Here is a 21,450-nt window from a genome sequence, read left to right on the forward strand (position 1 = left end):
TAACACCCTGATCTCTGACTTCAAGCCTCCAGAACCATGAGACAAGAAATTTCTAAGTCACCTTGTCTGTGGTCCTTTGTTATGGAAGCCCTACCAATCTAATACAAAGCCCTTGAGTGGGCCCAGGTACCAAGATGTGGTTAGGTTGGTGTATCAGTCAGGATAAATCAGATTATGCTGCTGTAACAAATGACTCCAAAGTCTGAGGGGCTTAAAACTATGCAAAATTAACTTTTTGCTCTCAAGATGTATATGTTGCAAATCATCTAGGAATTCTTCCCCATGTGCTTCACTCCTCATCCCATGTGATGAAACAGCCACATCTGGAATGTTTCAGACTGCTGTAGCAGAGAAAAGAAATCTGGGGGGGGGGGTGCTGCACAGCAATTAAATGCCCTGGCCCAGAAATGACACTGCTCATTGGCCAGAACAAGTCACATGGCTCTACTCAACCATGAGCATGCAGGAAAGAGCAGCCCTACCCCATGCCCAAAAGAGAGAGAATTGGAAATTTTTGGTGAATACATCATTTAACAGAACTAGTTCAGCTCCCACTGGAACTTCTTGGGCTGTCCAGGCTGCTTCTCCCTGGCTCTAGAGCTTAAGGCTCAGCTAATGCTAAGAAATCTTGGGGTTCTGGTGAAGGCTTTGGTTTTGAGTCAGGGGGCCTGCCCTGCAGCTCACAGGAGCTGACCAAGAGGAGTGGGATCAGAGGAGACTGATGGAGCCAGGCTTCCCAGGGGCTTCCCTTTGCATGTTTCTGGCCAGGTCTCTGAAAACAACCACATAGAGATCAGACCCAGGACATCTGGAAAGCTGACTAAAGGGTCTCTCCTATAGAGAGTGGTCTCCTGGGTATCTGTCCCCTAGATGAAAACAGACGTCCAGCGAAATCTTGTACTCAGAAGTTCCTAGCAGCATTACTCATAATAGTCAATCAAACACCCATCAACTGATGAATGAATGAACAAACTTTTATAGCCACACAATGGAATATGATTTGGTCACAAAGGGAGTGAAGTATTGCCCCATGATACAATGTGGATGAAGCTTGGAAGCACTATGTGGAATGAAAGAATGTATTAATGTGATGACTTGATGCAGAGATACATTGTGGAAGGATCCCCCATTGAGGTGGGTGACATGTTCCTGACCTTGCATATTTACTCCCCCTCCCTTTTTGTGAGCACATTTAAGTTCTGCTCTTAGCAAATGTCAATAATAATAATAATACCGTACAATGTTATCAGCTATAGTCATCATGTTCTACATCAGATCCCTAGACCTTATTCATCTTATAACAAAGTTTGTGCCCTTTTACCAACCTCTTCCTATTTCTCCATCTCCCAGCCCCTGGAAACCACTTTTCTATTCTTTGTTTCTTTTTTTTTAAGATTTTATTTATTTATTTGACAGACAGAGATCACAAGTAGGCAGAGAGGCAGGCAGAGAGAGGGGGAAGCAGGCTCCCCACTGAGCAGAGAGCCCGATGCAGGGCTCGATCCCAGGACCCTGGGATCCTGACCTGAGCGGAAGGCAGAGGCTTTAACCCACTGAGCCACCCAGGTGCCCCTGCAGGGCATTATTTTAAGTGAAATGAGTCGGACAGAGAAAGACCAACACTGTAAGGCATCACTTACATGTGGAATCTGGGCGTGGGGAGGGGGGAGCTGACTTCATAGAAACAGAGAATAGAGGGGCGCCTGGGTGGCTCAGTGGGTTAAAGCCTCTGCCTTCGGCTCAGGTCATGATCCCAGGGTCCTGGGATTGAGCCCCGCATCGGGCTCTCTGCTCTGCGAGGAGCCTGCTTCCCCCTCTCTCTCTGCCTGCCTCTCTGCCTACTTGTGATCTCTGTCAAATAAATAAATAAAATCTTTAAAGAGTTTATTTATTTATTTGTCAGAGAGAGAGAGATGAGTGAGAGCGAGCACAGGCAGACAGAGTGGCAGGCTGAGGCAGAAGGAGAATCAGGCTCCCTGCCGAGCAAGGAGCCCGATGTGGGACTCTATCCCAGAATGCTGGGATCATGACCTGAGCCGAAGGCAGCCGCCCAACTAACTGAGCCACCCAGGCGTCCCAATAAATAAAATCTTAAAAAAAAAAATAATGCCCTGCAGTTTTACTCATGTTGTTGTAAATGACAGGATTTCTTTATTTTTAAAATTTTTTAGGTTTTATTTATTTATTTGTTGGGGGGGGGCACAAACAGGAGGAGTGACAGGCAGAGGCAGAGGCAGAGGAAGAAGCAGACTCTCCGCTGAGCAAGGAGCCGGATGTAGGAATTGACCCCACGAGCCACTCAGGTGCCATTTATCTCAGAAACTCAGGATTTCTTTCTTTTTAAAGGTAAAATAAGGCATGTATGGGTGGCTCAGTCAGTTAAGCAACTGCCTTCGGCTCAGGTCATGATCCCAGGGTCCTGGATGGAGCCCTGCATCAGGCTCACTGCTCAGAAGGGAGCCTGCTTCCCTCTCTCCTTCTACCTGCTGCTCCCCCTCTTTGTGCTCTCTCTCTCTCTCTCTCTCTCTGAAAATAAATAAAATCTTTTTAAAAAAATCCAAAAAAATATTCCACTGAATATACCCACTACCTTTTCTTTATCCTTTCAACCCATCAGTGGACACTTGGATTGTTTCCATAGCTTGGATATTGTGAATGATGCTGCAGTGAACATCGGGGTGCAGATGTCTCTTTGAGATGGTGATTTCCTGTTCTCTGCATGTATACCTAGAAGGGGAACTGCTGGGGCGCCTGGGTGGCTCAATTGGTTAAGCGTCTGCCTTTGGGTCCGATCGTGTTCTCAGGGTCCTGGGATGGAGCCCTGCATTGGGCTCCCTGCTCAGTGGGGAGCCTGCTTCTCCCTCTCCCTCTCCCATTCCCCCTGCTTGTACGCTCATGCAGACCCTCTCTCTCTCTGTGTCAAATAAATAAGTAAAATCTTTAAAAAAAAAAAAAAAGTGGAACTTCTGGGTCATATGGTAGTTTTACTTAAAAAATTTTTTTGAGGCCCCTCCGTACTGTTTTCCATAGTGGCTGCACCAGTTTACATTCCTACCAAAGTGCATAAGACTTCCCTTTTCTCCACATCCTGTGATGGAAATGTTTTCAAGTCGACAGGGGAGATGGATGCACAGCTCTGTGAGCACACTAGAGCCCACTGAATTGTACGCTTTCCATGGGTGAATTGCGTGATATGTCAATTAGATCCACAGACTCGAGTAGGAAACTTTGGGAACAGAAGATTTAGGGTGGTTCAAAACAGGGACCTGGATTTTCTCAGAATTGGGGGAGATTCTGCCCCTTGCCAGCCAGGGAGCTCCCTTTCTCACCTGGGTCTTTTACATAATTTTAGTCCCTGTCTCAAAGGGTTGCTTTGAATGAAACAGAGTTCCTTACAGGAGGAGACACACATGGAGACAAGTACGCACACACACACACCCCCACTCCTGGAGTAGCCTCTGCCTCTTACTTGCCCGCCACCAGGGGGCGATCCTGCCGTGATAGTTGGGTGTCTGGCCCCAGTCGTGAAGATTTCAAGGGTGGAGCGTTCTCCTGTGGACTCAGGGAGCCTTAAAGTGTGGGCGGTAGTTGGCTAATTCCTTGCTTTCTTTTGTCCTTTATGGTTTAAACAACGTGCGGTGGGGAGGGGGTGCCTTTTCTCATTATAAAACGGTCGCTGGTGTGTGTAAAATAAGTAAAGCATAAAAATAAAGGTGCTGTGTGTTCGTTAGGAAATATATATTCATAAAACATGGTCATTAGAACACTCAGAAAATACAGAATATAAAAAAAGGAAAGTAAGTCATCCGCATGCGTTCCACTCCCTGGACACAAACACTGCTAATATTTTCTTCTCGTTTCCCAGCTTGTTACTCTATGCTCAGTTTGAATGACCCGGTTTTGCTTTTATTGAAACCCAGAGCTCTGAACGAAGAGGCAGACTGATTTGATCACATGAAAACACGTCATCATGAACAAAGACAAAAGACCAAACAAAGCAAGGCTGGGAAGGGAACATTGGCAGCATAAAGCTCAGGCAAGGAGCAGGTACAGCTGTTTATTGAGTGCTTGCCGCACCCTGGGCACTGTTCCAGGTACTTTCTCTATACAAATTAATTTAATACTCAACCCTAAGAGATAGATACCATTATTATCTTTATTTTACAGATGAGAACCAGAGACACAGAGAGGCTAAGTGACTTGCTCAAGATCACACAGCAGAGCCTGAATCAGAGCAGCTTGGCCCCAGGGTCCATACTCCTTACATCAGTGTGCCTCCTTAATAGTCCAGGTTGGCCCCCAAACTATGTGAACAGGCTAAACACAGGGGCGCCTGGGTGGCTCCATCAGTTATGCGTCTGCCTTCAGTTCAGGGCATGGTCCCAGGGTCCTGGGATTCCCTACCCAATGGGGAGCCTGCTTCTCCCCCTCCCTCTGCTCCTCCCCACCCCACTCATGCTCTCCCTCAAATAAATAAAATCTTTTAAAAAAAGATTTTAAAAAGATTTTATTAAAAAGATTTTATTTGTTTACTTGTCAGAGAGAGAGAGCCCAAGCCGGGGAAGTGGCAGGTAAAGGGAGAAGCAGGCTCCCCCCTGAGCAAGGAGCCCCTGACTTGGGACTAGATTCCAGGACCCTGGGATCATGACCCCAGCTGAAGGCAGAGGCTTTAACCCACTGAGCCACCCAGGTGCCCCAGTAATGGGACAAAAATTTTTTTTTAAAGATTTTATTTATTTATTTGACATAGAGAGATCACAAGTAGGCAGGGAGACAGACAGAGAGAGAGGAGGAAGCAGTCTCACCGCTGAGCAGAGAACCCGATGCAGGGCTCAATCCCAGGACCCTGGGATCATGACCTGAGCCGAAGGCAGAAGCTTAACCCACTGAGCCACCCAGGTGCCCCGTAATGGGACAAATTTTAATTCTTATTCGAATCTTATGGAGAATTGGATGAATAATGAGCATCATCACACTGTCGAGCAGGGGAAGTGAAAACTGTTGAAACTTTTTGGAAAGGGATTTGGCTATGGTGGAACAAAATATTTAAAGCACCTAACCTCTGACCCGGCCACTCTCTAGCCAACAACGGAGCCCATAAATTCATGTGCCTAAGGACGTGTGCTCATCACAGCCTGGCTTGCAATGATGCCATTGCTTGTAAAAGTGAAACGTGGCATAGAGTCTCCATGACTGACAATAGGGGCATAGTTAGACAAATTGGGCATGGCATGCTATGGGAACGCTTTGTAGCCATTAAAAAGAATGAGACAGACCCATATTCACTGCCATGGAAAAATCTCTCCATACCTTGCTCCATGGGAAAAAAAAAAAAACAAAAACCCACATAACATTGCATACAGTATGAGTGCCTTTATGTTAGAGAACACGAATGGACACATGTACCAGACACCTCGGAATTCTCTTCCAGACAATGGGCAGTGGGTCCCTCTTAAGAAGACGTGGAGTGAGAGTTTAAGGGGAGAATTTCTGTCTCTTTTACTTTTCTGTTATTTGAGCCTTTTACAACAAGATTGTATTATTTCGATGATTTTTTTATTTTTATTTTTTTTAAGATTTTATTTATTTGACAGACAGAGATCACAAGTAGGCAGGGAGGCAGGCAGAGAGAGAGGAAGGGAAGCAGGCTCCCCTCGGAGCAGAGAGCCCGATGTGGGGCTCGATCCCAGGACTCTGGGATCATGACCTGAGCTGAAGGCAGAGGCTTTAACCCATTGAGCCACCCAGGGGCCCCTCGATGATTTTTTAAAACCCCAGAATATATCTTGTTAAATATTCTTTTAAAGCATGACACCTCCCCCTCTCCCCTGCCCCCATAGCTGCATAATTATTTAACTTGTCCTTTCCTGCTGGGTTGTTTGTGACTTTCCACTGTTCTGTAGGAAACTGGGATGCATATCCTTGTATGCTAATCTCCGTGCCTCTGTGATGAATTCCTGATGCTACTCCCAATTCACTAGTGAAGAAATGAATGAACAAACACAGATTTATTGTTTCTCTGCTTGTGTTCTTACAAAAAGATCTCCGATGTAGAAATACTTGGCAAGTTGCCCTGGAAAAGGTGGTACACACCCCTGGGGATGGATGTAAAGTCTTGCTTCCTAGAACACTTGAAAACGCCAGGCAGGATGGCAATTTAAAAATATCTATGAATGCAAGTGAAACAGGAATGGCTCACATCCATACAGTGATACCATGTGCCAGGTTCCATTCTAAGAGTTTCAGTGTAATGGGTTTTTTTTTTTTTTTCAATTTAATGTTTTAATTTATTGTGTGCAATAATCCTACTTTGCTCTTCACTTTATAGGTAAACTGAGGCACAGGGTGATGAAGTGATTTGGTCAGTGGTCTAACTTTTTAAATAAGAAGCCCAGAGGGGCGCCTGGCTGGCTCCATCTGTTAAATGTCTGCCTCTGGCTCAGGTTGTGATGCCGGGATCCTGGGATGGGGGGGTGGGTCCTGAGATCGAGCCCCAAACCCCACTTTTTCTCCCTGCCAAACGGGGGAGCATGCTTCTCCTACTTCCTCTGTCCCTCCCCTGCACTCCTGCACACGCTCTCTCTCAAACTCTCAGTAGATCTGTTTGAAGCTCTGATTTCATGACCAAACATCAATTTGTTCTTAACTTTGTTTTTTAAAGATTTTTTTAAAGATTTTTTAAAAGATTTTTAAGATTAACAACACTGTCAGTTGTTAAATGCTTTGAAAATCACCCTTAACATTCATATGCAACATGGATGCCTCGGTGGCTCAGTTGGTTAAGCAACTGCCTTGGCTCAGGTCATGATGCTGGAGTCCCAGGACAGAGTCCCAGGATGGAGTCCTACATCTGGCTCCCTGCTCAGCTGGGAGTCTGCTTCTCCCTCTAACCCTCCCCCATCATGTTCTCTCTCTTTCTCATTCTCTCTCTCTCAAATAAATAAATAAAATCTTTTTAAAAAATTCATATGCGGGGCGCCTGGGTGGCTCAGTGGGTTAAGCCTCTGCCTTCAGCTCAGGTCATGATCTCAGGGTCCTGGGATCGAGTCCCGCATTGGGCTCTCTGCTCAGCAGGGAGCCTGCTTCCCTTCCTCTCTCTCTGCCTGCCTCTCTGCCTACTTGTGATCTCTGTCTGTTGAATAAATAAATAAAATATTTAAAAAAAAAATTCATATGCGGGGTGCCTGGATGGCTCAGCGGGTTAAGCCTCTGCCTTCGGCTCAGGTCATGATCCCAGGGTCTTTGGATCAAGCCCCCAATCGGGCTCTCTGCTCAGCAGGGAGCCTGCTTCCCCTCCTTCTCTCTCTGCCTGCCTCTCTGCCTACTTGTGATCTCTGTCTGTCAAATAAACAAAATCTTAAAAAAAAAAAAGGATGTATTTTTAAGTAATCTCTACACCCAACGTGGGGCTCAAACCTATAACCCCGAGATCAAGAGTTGCCCCTTCTACTGACTAAGCCAGTCAGGCACCCCCTTAACTTTTTCTATGAAGAGTCAGTTAGTAAATATTTTTGGCTTTGCAGGCCACAGAGTTTGTGTTGTGACTATCCAAACCTGCTATCATAACTCAAAAGCAATCAGACATCATGTAAATCAGTGGGCATGGCCATGCTCCAATGGAAGTTTATTGATGGACACATGAAAAATTTTTTTAGGGGCGCCTGGGTGACTCAGTTGGCTAAACATTTGCCTTTGGCTCAGGTCATGATCCCAGAGTCCTAGGATCCCCTGCATCGGGCTCCTTGGTCAGTGGGGAGACTGCTTCTCTCTCTGCCTGCTCCTCTCCCTGCTTGAGCTCACTCTCTCTCTCTCTCTCTGACAAATAAATAAATAAAATCTTTAAGAAAAAAAAATTTTTTTAAGATTTTATTTATTTATTTGACAAACAGATTACAAGTAGGCAGAGAGGCAGGCAGAGAGAGAGGAGGAAGCAGCCTCCCCGCTGAGCAGAGAGCCCAATGCGGGGCTTGATCCCAGGACCCCGGGATCATGACCCAAGCCAAAGGCACAGGCTTTAACCCACTGAGCCACCCAGGTGCCCCAAGAAAAAAATTCTTAAAGGAGGGGCTTGAACTCAAGACCCTGCAATCAAGACCCGAGTTGAGATCAAGAGTCAGGTGCTTAACAAATTGAGCCACCCAAGCACCCTTTGAAATTTTGAATTTCATATAATTTTCAGGTATTGTCAAATATTCTTCCTTTGATTTTTAAAAAGATTTTATCAATTTATTTTATGGCTTTGTCGTTTTACTCTTAATTCTTTCATCAATCTGAAATTTAGTTTGTTATGTGATGTGTTATAGGGTTTGAACTGATTATTTTCCCAAATGGTCAACCAGTTGTCTGAGCCATATGCAAAGAGTGTTAGAGAATGTTACATTTTCTAATGTGTACTGAGAAGTGTGGTAGGTGAGCTGGGCAATCTGTTTGAACTCCAATGAAGTCTTCACTGCCCGGGGTCCCTTCACTTGTCATGGATTCTGAGAGAGGCGCCATTTCTCTGTGACCAGTTTGGGATTGTCTCCCAGGAGGGACTTAAACCAGCAGTTCCAGAACTGAACTCCTTGCATTCTTTCTCAGCGTTAGGCAAAAAGGGTCTGAAGACCAGAAAATGCATCAAATGGTCAAAGAGTCAAATAGGCTTTCCTTATTCATTCAATAAACGTTTGCACCAGCTCTGTGCGAGCACCATGTTGCAGTCTGTAGCACGGTGATGAGAAATGGACAAACACAGTTGCTTCCCTTACATCTCTGTGGGAGAGTGAAATAGTTGTATCATATGTGATGTGTGTGTTTATTAACTTTATAAGAAGCTGCCAAACTGTTTTCCAAAGTGGCCACACCATTTCAGCAGTGGGCGAGTGTTCTAATTGCTTCACATATTCGCCGACCCTTGGTACTGTCATATCTTATCTTTTATTTATTTTTAATTTTAATTAATTAATTAATTTTTGTTATTGTAGTGGGAGTGCCTCTCCTTGCAGTTTTAATTGAAACTTGTCTGATCACTAATGATACTGAACATACTTACTCGCTGTTTGTATAACTTCTTTGGTAAAGTGCTCGTTTAATCTTTTACCCATGGGGGGAAGAACCACGTTGTTTGTCATATTGCATTGTGAGGGTTTTTAATATATTCTTGGATACAAGTCTTTTATCAGATATGTGCTTTGGGAATGTTTTCTCCCAGTCTGTGGCTTGTATTGTCATTTTTCTAATGGTATCATGGAAAGACTGACCAAAAGTTCCATCTTTTGGTTAAGTTCAATTTGTCATTTTTTGAATGATCTGTTTTGTTTGCTTTTTTTGTATCCTACCAAGAAATATTGGCCTAAAATGAGTGTGCAGAGATTTTCTCTTATGTTTTCATCTAGAAGTTTTATAGTTTTAATTCTAGGTTTGGGTCTGTAATCTATTTTGAGTTATTTTTATATGTGATGTGAGGTAGGGATCAAGGTTTATTTATTTATTTTTGCATACAGATACATAATTTTTCCATCCCACTTGTCAGAAAGACTCTCTTTTTCTCATCAAGTTACCTGGATAGCTTTATTAAGACAACTGATCATGTATGTGTGGGTCTGTATTTATGGGCTTTCTAGTCCATTAATATATAGGTTTATCCTTATACCAACATAATATTGTTTAGTCTACTGTAACTTTATGTCTTGAGATCAAGTAACTTACATCCTGTAATTTCATTCTTTATTATTATTATTATTATGTTATTACTGGGGGGCCCACTCAGGCACCCCAACTTCATTCTTTTTCAAATTGCTTAAGCTCTTCCAGATCCTTCCCATTTCTGTAACTTTAGAATCCACTCACCAGCCTCTACCAAAAAAACCTACTGAAATTTACAGTGGGATTGCACTGAATCTATGGGTCATTTTAGGGAGAAATGACATATTACCAATATTGAATCTTCTACTCCATGAACGTAGTGTATTTCTGTGTTTGTTCTGGCTTTCTTTGATTTTTCTGAACAGTGCTTTCTAGTTTTCCATGTACAGGTCTTGTACATATCTTGTTAGATGTATCTCTAAGTATTTCATGTTTCTGACGATATTGAAAATAATATTGATTTTTCATATTTCCATTTTCCAGTTGTCTGTTGTTAATATGTAGAGACAGAATTCCTTTATTTTATTTTATTTTATTTTATTTACTTATTTGACAGAGAGAGATCACAAGCAGATGGAGAGGCAGGCGGAGAGAGAGAGAGAGAGGGAAGCAGGCCTCCGGCCGAGCAGAGAGCCCGACGCGGGACTCGATCCCAGGACCCCGAGATCATGACCCGAGCCGAAGGCAGCAGCTCAACCCACTGAGCCACCCAGGCGCCCCAGAATTCCTTTTTTTATATTGATCTTGTATCCTACAGCTTTGCTAAACTCACAATAGGTCTAGTAGCCTTATGTCCATTCTTTTTGATTTTTTATGTAGATGATTGTATTTTACTGTTTTCTTTCTTTTCATTCATGCAGACAATCATGTTTAACTTTTCTTTCCTATTTGTGCTTTTTTATTTCTTGTCTTGCCTTATGACCCTGGCCATGACTTCAGACACAATGCTGAATAGAGGCAGCGAGAGCAGACACCTTGGCCTTGTTCCCAGTCTCGGGGTAAAACATCTCGCATGCACTGTTTTTTTTTTTTTTTTTTTTTTTTTTTAAAGATTTTATTTATTTATTTGTCAGAGAGAGAGCGAGCACAGGCAGACAGAATGGCAGGCAGAGGCAGAGGGAGAAGCAGGCTCCCTGAAGAGCAAGGAGCCCGATGTGGGACTCGATCCCAGGACACTGGGATCATGACCTGAGCCGAAGGCAGCTGCTTAACCAACTGAGCCACCCAGGCGTCCCTTCGCATGCACTGTTAAGTATATTGTTTTAGCTATAAGTTTTCATATATGCTTTTTAGTACATAGAGGACATTTTTTTAAAGACTTTATTTATTTATTTGACAGAGAGACACAGCGAGAGAGGGAACACAAGCAGGGGGAGTGGGAGAGGGAGAAGCAGACTTCCCACTGAGCAGGGAGCCCGATGTGGGGGATGTGGGGCTCCATCCCAGGACCCTGGGATCATGACCTGAGCCAAAGGCAGACGCTTAACAACTGAGCCACCCAGGCGTCTCATAGAGGAAATCTTTTATTCCTAGCTTGCTGAGAGGTTTTTTCCAATATCGTGAGTCTGTGTTGATTTTTGTCAAATGAATTTTCTACATCTATTAAGATGATGATTCTCATCTGATTATTCTTTTCTAATCTCTGGGTATGGCAAATCAGGATGATTGATTTTCAAATGCTGAATCAACCTTACATTACTCAGATAAACCACCTGTGATCATGATGTATTTCCGTTTGTATAAATTGCTGGACTCTATTTGCTAATATTTCGTTAAGATTGTTTGTGTCCATATTCTTTTTTTTTTAAGATTTTATTTTTTTAATAAAAATTTTTTTTATTAACATATACTGTATTATTAGCCCCAGGGGTACAGGTCTGTGAATTGTGTCCATATTCTTTTTTTTTTTAAGATTTTATTCATTTATTTGACAGAGATCACAAGTAGGCAGAGAGGCAGGCAGAGAGAGAGGAGGAAGCAGGTTTCCCACTGAGCAGGGAGCCCGATGCGGGGCTCGATCTCAGGACCCTGGGATCATGACCTGAGCCGAAGGCAGAGGCTTTAATCCACTGGGCCACCCAGGTGCCCCTTGTGTCCATATTCTTGAAAGATAGTGGTCTGTAGGTTTTTTTTTTTTTTCTTATAATGTCCTTATCTGGTGGTGGTATCAGATTAATATAACCCTTATAGAATGAACTGGGAAGTGCGCCCTCCTACTTTCTGGAAGAATTTGTGTAGAATTAGTATTATTTCTTTCTTATATTTTGTAGGATTCACCAATGAAGCCATCCAGGCATGGAGTTTTCTTTGTGGGAAGGGCTTAAATCACAAATTCCGTTTTTATTTTTATTTTTTTGAAAGATTTTATTTATTTATTTGACAGATGGAGATCACAAGTAGGCAGAGAAGCAGGCAGAGAGAGAGGAGGAAGCAGGCTCCCTGCTGAGCCACCCAGGCACCCCTCAAATTCCATTTTTAAATAGAGGACTATTTAGGTTGTCCATTTTTTCTTTTTCTTTTTTTTTTAAGATTTTATTTATTTATTTGACAGAGAGAGGGAGATCACAAGTAGGCAGAGAGGCAGGCAGAGAGAGAGGGAGGAGGAGGATCCCCACTGAGCAGAGAGTCTGATGTGGTCTTGATCCCAGGACCCTGGGATCATGACCTAAGCCGAAGGCAGAGGCTTTAACCCACGGAGCCACCCAGGTGTCCCTAGGTTGTCCATTTTTTTCTTAAGTAAGCTTTTGTAGTCTTGCATTTCAAGGAGTTTGTATATGCCGTGTAAGTTCTCAGATTTATAGATATCAAGTTATTCATAAAATTCCCTAGTTATCCTTTTTTTTTCTTTTTTAAAGATTCTATTTATTTATTTGACAGAGAGAGAAATCACGAGTAGGCAGAGAAGCAGGCAGATGGTTGGGGGGGAATCAGGCTCCCCGCTGAGCAGAGAGCCCAATGCGGGGCTCAGGGCTTCATCCCAGGACCCTGAGACCATGACCTTGAGCTGAAGGCAGAAGCTTAACTGACTGAGCCACCCAGGCATCTCTTCATTATCCTTTCAACATCTGAAGGACCTATAGTGATCTCCTCTCTTTTATTTCACTGTGCAAGTTCTCTTGTTCAAGCCTTTGTCTCTGTCACATTTCCCATTGTCCCATTGGCCAAAATAAGTCACATTGACTCAGAGTGGGAGGGGATCCCCCAGGTGGGTGGAGACAGGCAGATGTGAACAAATTGGAAGCCATTACTTCAACAATCTGCCATACACACTACCTCCTTGTGGGAAGTTTCTGCCCCTAAGGAACAGATTTGTTCCTATTACTTGCTTAGTGATTTTGTGTGACCAGTTTTATTTATGTAAGTATAAGAAGAGTATTGCAAGGGTGCCGAGGTGGCTCAGTGGTTTAAGCCTCTGCCTTTGGCTCAGGTCATGATCTCAGGGTCCTGGGATTGAGCCCCAAGTTGGGGGCGGGGGGGGGGGTCTCTGCTCAGCGGGGATCCTGCTTCCCGCCGCCCCATCTCGCCGCCTCTCTGCCTACTTGTGATCTCTCTCTGTCAAGTAAATAAATAAAATCTTAAAAAAAAAAAAAAAAAGAAGTGTATTGCACATTCATGAAGACCACCTTATTGCATGGTTTTCCTGTCTACCAGTCCTCCTACATCGCGTTCTCCCAGAGCACTCACCACACCTGTAATTACATAATTGTGTCTTTAGCTGTTCAGTGTCCATGTTCCCACTAGAATATAAGCTCCGTGAGGACAGTGACTGTGTCTGTCTATCCGGACTGATTCCCCAACTCCTAGCACATAGGAGATGCTCTATTAATTTCTGTGTTTGAAATGAAAACCTGTAATCTACAAGCTACCCCACACCTTACAATTACCTTCATGTGTAGGATACATCATTTGCTAGGGAAATTGAGAAATGAGGCAGGGAGTCTAGGAAACAGACCCTCCAAACACGAACTCAGTATGTACTGTGTGCATGTATGATTTGGCAAAAAGAATAGATCTGGGGCTGGCGGAGCTCCCTTCTCATGGAAAGAATCAAAGACAGGCTGTACAAGAGGAGACAGAGATGCTGCAGAGGGGCCTTGTTTTAGCTTGGGGGAGGTTTGCACTAACCAAGGTTGATGGTTCCTTTCCTCTGCAGTATCCCCCCAGAGCAGGGATTGAGTTTGAGGGAAAGAGAAGATATGGAAAAGGAGCACAAAGGGAAGACTCCGGAAGGTTGGGGGGGAAGAATGGCTTCTTTTTTATTGTTGTTGTTTTTTTTCAAGATTGTCTTTATTCATTTGAGAGAGAGAGAGAGTGAGAGCGAGTACAGGCTGGGAGGGGAAGGGGCAGGAGAGGGAGAGGGAGGAGAAGACTCCCTGCTGAGCAGGGAGCCCGATACGGGGCTTGATCCAAGGACCCTGGGATCATGACCTGAGCCGAAGGCAGACGCTTAACCAACTGAGCCACCCGGGTGCCCAGGGGAGGAGCAGTTTCAGAGGACAGCAGGATAAAGTCATGGAGGGTGGCTGGAGATGCAGCGAGGTTTCAGAGGGAAGAATTCAGAGGGAAGAGAGGTAGTTTCCACTCCCTCTCATCTCACTTCTTTGACTCCCTCCCCTGTACCTCCCACACGCACCCTTGAAACTGCTTTCCTCGAGGTCACTATTGAACACTATGTTCCTGTATCCACTGTGAGTGTTCAGTCCTTATCTCACAGACCCTCCAGGCCAGCCCCAAACCCTGGGGAGCACTCCCACCCTCTGGAAACCTTGCCCTCTTTGGTTTTCCTCTCCGGGCTCCATTGCCAGCCTGTATCTCGGTTTCCGTGGGGCTTCAGTTTCGGACTTCTCCGAGGGCACTCCAGGTTCTGGGCATGACTCCTGAGGGGATCCTGAGCCGTGGGGTCTTGACAGACTGCAGCGTTACAGGACCCAAAGTTTGTATGAAATCAGCCTTTCCCAGCATGTCATTTAGCTGTCCCCGTGGGGTTGGCAGGGGCCAGTGGGCACAGCAATGAGCTTAGAGGATGATACGGAGCATTCATCTGTGTTGAGCTCCTCCAGGCTTCACCAATGTCAGAAGAGCAGCCAGAGCCCCCTCTTCTCTCTACTTCTCCCTCCTCCCTCCAACCTCTACAATCACATTGTCTTCAGGTTTTATATCTGTGAAGTCACTGCCTCACATCTGTTTTCCCAAAGACCTCGTCTTACCAGAGGGAGGGGGAAAAAAAGAGAGGAAGTGGACAGAAAATTTCTTCCCATCATGGACAATGCAAAGGACAGAAGGCATACTTGAGATAATCTCTGTCCCTTGGCCTGTTTCAGTACAGACTGTGTGTGTGAATGTGTGTGTGTTTATAATAGACTATTTTTTTTAAGATTCTATTTTATTTATTTGACAGAGAGAGAGAGAGATCACAAGTAGGCAGAGAGGCAGGCAGAGAGAGGGGGAAGCAGGTTCCCTGCTGAGCAGAGAGCCCGATGCGGAGCTCTATCCCAGGACCCTGAGATCATGACCTGAGCTGAAGGCAGAGGCTTAACCCCCTGAGCCACCCAGGCACTCCTATTATAGACTATTTTAAAAAACAGTTTAATGTTTGTAGTAAAATTGAGCAGAAAATACAGAATTCCCATATACCCCCTGCCATCACAAAATCACAGCCTTCCCCACTATCAGCACCGCCCCAGAGGGAGACATTTGTCCCAATCAAACCCACATTGACACATCACCATCCTCAGAGCCTACAGGTTATATCAGGATTCACTCTTGGTGTCATACTTTTTGTGGGTTTTGACAAGTGTGTAGTGATGTGTGATCATAATTATAGTCTCATACTGAGTATTTTCACTGCCCTGAAACTCCTCTGTGCTCTACCTGTTTATCCCGCCCGCCCCCATGAACCCCTGGCAATTGCTCCAGGGTTTCACCTTTTCCAGAAGGTCCTAGAGCTGGGATCATATGGTCTGTAGACTTCTCGGATCAGCTTCCTTCTCTTAGTAATAAGCATTTAAGATTCTTCCATGTCTTTTTGTGGTTTGAAAGTTCATTCTTTTCACGAGCTTTATGATACGCCAGTGTCCGAATTGACCATAGTTTATGTATCCATTCACGTCCTGAAGGGAGTCTTGGAGGCTCCCAAGTCCCATTGTCCTTTCGTGTGGGAGAGGAGAGGGACCATGAAGGAGAGCGGAGGTTCATGATCTTGTACACATCATGATGAGCGATGCCGCGTGTGCCCACGGAAAGTGCAATATTCCCTGAGGGGTAATGTTGGAAGAGCGCATGTGATTGTAGGGGCTGGGGGGAGGGAAAAGTGGAGAGAGAAGGGGGCTCTGGCCGTTCTGACATGGCCCCTCTGGGAACGCTGTACATTTGAATGGACCCACGGAGCATCACTTCCGCACGATGTGTACCAGATCGCGATCTTCTGCTCTCCTTTGTGGCCCTACGGGACCTGAAACTCAACCCGTCCAAGATGAAACTCATCACCCTCCCCTCCCTCGCCCAGCCTGGCCCCTCATCTCACGTTCCCATCTCAGCACAGGACACCACCATCTACCCAGTTGCGAAAGGTATCAGCAACCTGCGCGTCTTCCAAAACTCCTCCCTCCCTCTCTCTGCCTCCTGCCTCCGTGATCAGCAAGTCTGGTCAATTCTCTCTCCCAAACACATTCGGAATCTTTCCATTCTCTGCAGCCCCAAAGCCACACCCTGGGATTGGCCACCTCTACACAGGTAGAGTTGTTTTGGAAATACCAGGCTCCTCCACGTGGCCCTGAGACCCACAAACACGCTCGGAGCTCTCTGGCCAGCATTTCCAGACCTGACTTTGTTACCTGCTTCTGTGCATGGTTTCCGATGGGAAGGCGATTTGGCCGGCTAGGGACCATTGCACAATGTCCGGAGTCGTTGTTGGTTGTCACGATCGGAGGGGCCCGTTACAGGCCATCTAGTGTGTAGAGGTCAGGGTTGCTGCTAAACACCCAACAATGCACACGATGGCCCCTCCCCCAAGAATGATCTGTCCCCAAACGTCAACAGAGCTGAGGGGGGAAGAGCCCTTACCTGGAACGGCTTAAAGCCCTCCACAGACCTCCGCTGCCCAGACCCGCTGATCACCTGTCCAGATGAGAGAGTATAGAAGACAGGAAGTGTAGAGACACTTTATAGTAACTTGGCATAGTAATTTTACGACTTTTGGGCTCATGTTTTACATGTCTTTTATTTTTTAATTTTTTAGAAAAGACTTTATTTATTTGTTTGACAGACAGAGATCACAAGTAGACAGAGAGGCAGGCAGAGAGAGAGGGTGGAGGAGGCTCCCCACTGAGTAGAGAGCCTGATGCGGGGCTCGATCCCAGGACCCTGAGACCATGACCGGAGTCGAAGGCAGAGTCTTAACCCACTGAGCCACCCAGGTGCCCCTACATGTCTTTTAAATTCTTCTTTTAATCATTTTTTAGAACAATGTTGAATTTACAGAAAAATTGAGCAACTAGTGTAGTTTCTGTATACCCCTCCCCCAACACACAAACACACACACACACAGAGTTTCCCCGTTAGTAACATCTTACACTAGTGTGGGACATCTGTTACAGTTAATGAAACAGTTTTGACACACTAGTGTTAACTAAAGCACATGTTTTATTCGGATGTCTTTAGCTTTAACCTAATGTCCTTTTGTGGCCCAGGATTCCACATGACTTTAAGCTGTCACGTCGCCTTAGGCACTTCTTGGCTGGGGGTGGTTTCTTGAGCTTTCCTTGTCTTTGATGACCTTGACAGTTTAGAGGAGAACTGCTCAGGGATCCCAGAGGGTGCCTCTCTGTTGGAATTTTCCTGATCTTTCCCTCACAGTTAGGGTAGGGTTTTGGGTTTGGGAAGGAAGATCACAGAGTGCCAGTCTTCTCACGATATAGTGTGAGAGTACATACTGCCCAGCCAGTCATGACTGCAGACGGTGGCCTTGACCCCCCCAGCCTGGTGACCTTATGTGTATGTCAGGGTTCTGCCCTGGGAAGCTCCTCTTTGTCCCCCTCTTTCCACACTGTGCTTCTTGGAAGGAAGCCACCCTGTGCCGCTTCACCTTTTTCGGAAGATGCAGTATCTTCCATAAATGATTTGGAATTCTTCTGCATGTCAAGTTCATTTCTTGCCCTTCCACTGTGAATGCATTTGATCACTTGTTTGTATCAGGACGAACTCACGGGTATTGACTTTATTCTGGGGGTTATAATACAACACGACATTCGTTTTTTTTTTTTTTAAGATTTTATTTATTTATTTGACAGAGAGAGAGATCACAAGTAGACAGAAAGGCAGAGCTGAGAGAGAGGGGAAGCAGGCTCCCCGCCGAGCAAAGAGCCCAACTCGGGACTCGATCCCAGGACCCCGGGAACACGACCCAAGCCGAAGGCAGAGGCCCAACCCACTGAGCCACCCAGGCGCCCCTTGACATTAGTTTTGTTCCTTAACTCGCTCCAGCTGTGGCCCCTGGGGGCTCTTTCTGTGGGCTCCCGTGGCCTTTGACACTTACCCCCTCATTGCCTGCCATTCCTTGCTTTCTGGCAACATGCATGTCTTTTTCAACTGTACTTTCCTGGAAATTTTTTTGAAGGATTTTATTTATTTATTTGACAGATCACAAGTAGGCAGAGAGGCAGGCAGAGAGAGAGAGAGAGAGAGAGGGAAGCAGGCTCCCTGCTGAGCAGAAAGCCTGATGTGGGGCTCGATCCCAGGACCCCGAGATCATGACCTGAGCCGAAGGCAAAGGCTTAACCCACTGAGCCACCCAGGCGCCCCTTTCCTAGAAATTTTTATTGCATTTTATGGATGGCGGGGGGGGGGAGTAGTTCTTCACAGGAGAGAATTTGAGAAGCACCTCCAGCAGCTTCTTCTGCACTATCAATGACCTTCTGCTGAGCACACCAGGCTTGCCCCTGCCCCAGGGCCCTTGCAGTGCTCTCTGCTTGGAATGCTTTTCCTTCAGCCCTTCCTTTTCATCCTGTCTCTGCCTATCTCCCCTCCTCAGAGAAGCCACCTCCTCCCAGGCTGACGCAGCAGCCCCCTCAAGCTTTCTCTAGCACTCTTGCTTTGTTTTTTTTACCGCCCCAGTAGTTTGCCCCCTGCTGAAATAATCTGACATATTATCGATTACTTCTGAACCTAAGCCTCGTGGCACCCGGCTGGCTCCGATGATGGCACGTGGGATTCTTAATCTCAAACTTCTGAGTTCGAGCCCCATGTTGGGTGTAGGGACTACTTAAAAATAAAATCTTGGGATTTTATGTGTATGAGCCACTGGGTGGCTCAGTGGGTTAAGCCTCTGCCTTCGGCTCAGGTCATGATCCCAGGGTCCTGGGATGGAGCCCTGCATCGGCCTCTCTGCTCAGTGGGGAGCCTGCTTCCCCCTCTCTCTGCCTGTCTCTCTGCCTGCTTATGATCTCTCTCTCTCTCTCTGTCAAATAAATAAATAAAATCTTTAAAATAAAATAAAATAAAATCTTAAAAAAAAAGTAAAAGAAATGCAAGTGTCACGAGGACAGGGATAGACTTTGGCATGCACAATATTGTGGCTTTTGGGTTTTTTGTTTTTTGTTTTTTTAATATTTCAGAACCATCTCTGGAGATCCCTGGATGTGGTGATGGTGTGTGTGTGTGGTGGTGGGGGGTGGGTTCTGATAATACTCTCCTTCCACGGAGGTCAAACTTCAGAGGGGCCACCGTGGGACACTGTGGGTGGAGAGAACAAAAACAGTGGCCACACTTGAATCCCTATCACTATAGTTAGGTGTAGGTGAGAGGTGCAGAGAGGGAGTCCCAACCATCCTCTGTTCTGAGTCCCCACAGCTGCTGGCCTCATCCAGTGCCATCTGAGGGCAGAAGGTGGGCTAGCCTCGGAGTGGAAGGGTAGCGTAGCGGATCAGCGGGTAGATCCAGGTGCCTTGGGCTCAAAGCCCCCTTCCATTCTCCTTGCCGTGTCACTTTGGGGCTCTCAGCCTCAGTGTTTCTGTCTGTAAAGTGGGTTGCTACTCCTCAGGCTCGGGGTAGTGTGAGAATTAAATGAGACTGTGCTGGGCATAAAAGATTCTCCGAAGTTGTTACCTGTGGGTATGACCCCCAAAGGGCACACACATGCGGAATTTTGCAGATGATTTTTGGGGGCTTCATACGCTTCCCCAAAACCTAGTCCTGAATTCTGACCTATGAACCCTCTAAGTCATCCCCACCCCCAGCTTCATAACCGGAGACTGTCTGATGAGTTAGGAGGTGTGAGAACCCAAGGCAGCCCCAGGTGAGGGAGGAGGCGGCAGGCAAGGACTTGGGGAGGGCGGGAGGGGAGCCGCAGGGAGGGGGCCCCCTCCTGCACACAGGGGAGCCAGTGTGTCTGGAGCTGCCTGGGCCCCAGGAACAGGCCCTCAGGGGCAGGTGGGACCTTGGTTCCAGCCGGCTGTGTGGGTGGGGCGGTCTGGCCCAGCCAGGAGTTCCAGTTGGCCCAGTGTGGGGGTTGGGCCTGAGGCAAGTGCATCTGTGCCCAGCTCCTGCACGGACACCAGCGGAAGCCCCCAGGTCCTCCAGCTCAGGACAGGTGAAGGCCTGCGGGTCTGCTTCTGGGGCCAAAAGCCTCTCTTGTGTATTTACAGCATCCCCCAGGGGTGTGGGCCAGCTGGTTTTTCGTCCTTGGGGTCCACAGAGGTCACAAGAACCTTACCAGAAAAGCAAACACGAGCGTGAGGCCAGCAGGACATGCCACGCTTGCGGGAGCCCATGGCAGCCCATGACAGCATGCCCTTCCCGGCCAGGGCACCTCCCCGTGCTGTGCTGGGAGCCCCAACAGTGCCACAGAGGGGGAAACCAAGGCCCAGTGGGGAGAGGACATGTTCAGGTCTTTCACGGGGTTTGGGACAGGAGCCGAGGCACGTGCATCGCACACGTCAACCTGTGTGTTCGAACGCATACACACTGGCCTCTTTGTGCGCCCACACCCACCTCGTGCGCGGGCACATCCAGACAGGAGGGCCGACGCCCCAGTGCCTCTCCCTCGGGCACACCCACCCCCTTTCCAGTCACACGCTCCGGACCATGAGACCCACTCCTCAAACACATCTGTGCAATGTATGTTAAGGGACCCAGGAATTTCAACAAAGTGTGGGTTCAGGGACCACCCCCTGGGAGGTGGGCTGTCTCAGGAAACTGACTTGCTGTAGTGCCTTCTCATCTCATAGAATTTTATATAGTTGAGAAAACACCGATGGTTCTGTGTGTGCATGTGCATGCGCGTGTTTTGAATGAAACTCCCTCTGTAGTTGTAAAGGCAGAAACACACTCACATCGCCTTCCATGGAATTCACCCACCTAGTCTCACTTAGATACGACACACAAATGCATCTGGGTGCACACAAAGAACCGTACACACCCACAGAGCCATTCGAAACACAACCCCTTACACATGCATACCCTCCCCCCAATACAGTATAGCCACAGATTCACAATCAGGCATGCCCACAAATGCACTCACACATAAAGAGGTAAGTTCCAACACTCAATCTACATTCAGGAAACAGACCCACGTGTGCACCTTGTCACACTCATGCTCACACACAGATCCATGCAAATATCCCAAAATTCACACTGATGTGAAGAGCTTCACACACATACACTCAAGAAGAGTGTCAAGAAGAGATAACATACAAACGCAAACACATTCATACACTTACTACACACACACAGTCACACTGGGCTACACATACTTAGACATACAGGCCTGCAAAGACTTAACACAAACACTTGGGTATTCACAGTTCCAAACTGCTAAGAGGCACAGGGTAG

Source organism: Enhydra lutris, unplaced genomic scaffold (assembly GCF_002288905.1).
Source record: "Enhydra lutris kenyoni isolate GAN:26980312 unplaced genomic scaffold, ASM228890v2 scaffoldscaffold86, whole genome shotgun sequence".
NCBI lineage: Eukaryota > Metazoa > Chordata > Mammalia > Carnivora > Mustelidae > Enhydra > Enhydra lutris.